Source organism: Oncorhynchus mykiss, chromosome 1 (genome assembly GCF_057628025.1).
Source record: "Oncorhynchus mykiss isolate SJ-2025 chromosome 1, ASM5762802v1, whole genome shotgun sequence".
NCBI lineage: Eukaryota > Metazoa > Chordata > Actinopteri > Salmoniformes > Salmonidae > Oncorhynchus > Oncorhynchus mykiss.
This window is the reverse complement of record NC_143022.1, coordinates 22993680-22995587: the sequence shown is the minus strand read 5'-3', so window position 1 is coordinate 22995587 and position 1908 is coordinate 22993680. Positions and strand designations below refer to the sequence as shown.

General features: G+C 39.8%; 1 pseudogene across 1 annotated transcript; it reads left to right on the top strand.

Annotated features, from left to right (window-relative positions):
* Positions 1–1593, top strand: LOC110532081 (serine/threonine-protein kinase STK11 pseudogene; annotated as a pseudogene). The gene has a single exon (XR_016488247.1). The product of XR_016488247.1 is annotated as a serine/threonine-protein kinase STK11 pseudogene (transcript).
* The last annotated feature ends 315 nt before the right edge of the window (positions 1594–1908 follow it).

Below are 1908 nucleotides of genomic sequence, written 5' to 3'. Positions count from 1 at the left end.
GTTTGTTGTAATGATAGGAGCTAGTTAACTAGTATTTAAATGTATACCGTTATGATAGCACATCCGCATCATTGGTCGTGTGTATTGACATGGTAGTATCGTAGTGTGTATAGACATGGTAGTGAACAAATGCATTTGCACTTTCCATGCATTTCAGTCTCGTGAATTTCATCAAAATGCATATGCATGTGATTGTGCATTTGTATTGCAGATCTGAGGATCCCTACAATGATTCATTGAAACTGGATGGACAGTTGTGCAGGCTTGGCAAGTACCCAGGATTTATTCAGAACATGGATGGAAGCAGAACATTCGATTACCCAAGCTTTGTAAAAGACCTCGTTGAAAATCTATCACCATACACCACATTCACAATTCATTATTACACTTGAATAATAGCAATTATGCAAACAGAACGTAATTACATGGTTTGTAACCAACAACCAAAGCACTCATCACAGCAGTTTCCAGGTGTCACAAGGACATGGCTAAGAAGGATGGAATAAGCCTGTATCATCTGAGCACATAGACAGAGAACCAAACATTCCCTCTTATCAGAGCCAAACTCTGTAGACCTGTAATATTGGACACCAGGTCCACTCACCTCTCTGGTCATACTCAAGCAGTGCTACATTGTCAGCAGGTTAAGGAGAACCTTCTGTTGCATTTCTGCAGTTGCAGCATCCCACATTTCAAAACATGAATCTGCATTTGTATTCATTGTTGGAGTATTGTCCGACCCAGGATATCCAGAAACATACAATACATAAGTATTAAAAACAGTCACATGGCTGAAAGGGGAAACCATGAGTGACGGGGACTTCCATGAACTCATGGACTATTTGGAGAATCGCCTGACCATGGACACCTTCATCCACCGCATCGACTCCACAGAAGTCATCTACGAGCCGCGGAGGAAGAGGGCCAAGCTGATTGGGAAGTACCTGATGGGAGACCTGCTGGGGGAGGGCTCCTATGGGAAGGTGAAGGAGATGCTGGACTCTGAGACACTCTGTAGGAGGGCTGTCAAGATCCTTAAGAAGAAGAAACTGAGACGCATCCCAAACGGGGAGCAACATGGCAAAAAGTATGTGAGACGCTTTGCAATGGTCTTCACAGTAATTTTACTGTTGATAGATGAGTAATAGACCAGTCGTGTTTTTTTTGGTGTGTGAATGTGCTTCTAATCAGTGGATGTACCTCAGGCGTTACTGTGCCTTTTAAGAATCACTGAGAGTAATATTAACCACTATTAGTTGAAGTGATTAAATGTAGCTTTTTATGAGTAATTATGGTTTTCTCACTAAATCCTGCCTTTAGAAGGTCAGAAGATAAAACAACGTGGAGGTTGTTCAAATTACTTTGGCCCTCTGTGTTTTTTGTTGTTATCTGTGCTGATGAAACTGCATAATTATTTCGTAGTGAAATTATTTCAGTTTTCCCAATGCCATATATCTAAACAGTTTAAAAAAACATTTTCCTTACTGAGAGATTCAGCTGTTAAGAAGATTGAGGCACAATAATATTATCCAATTGGTCGAGGTTTTGTATAATGAGGAGAAGCAAAAGATATATCCTTTAAAAATGATGAATGTGTTTTTATTCTTTAGCAGGAGTCTATCTAAACTATAGAGATGTCTCATTAGTTGTACAAATCGTACTAACGAAGACTTCAAAGCACTGCATAAGATTTGTCCAAGCATTATAATGTGTGGATAGTGGGATAAGCTAGTCTATTTTGCGGCTACTTTTCTCACAGTTAGGGAATTATTGTTTTCCCATGGAACAGTAGAGTAAGCTATGCAGATCAACTGTAAAGACAAGTGTGCACTGTCCTTCAAATGAGTTTCAATGCACCAATAGTCACTTTCACCGGAAATGTCATGTTGCTGTAATTCAGTGGTATGA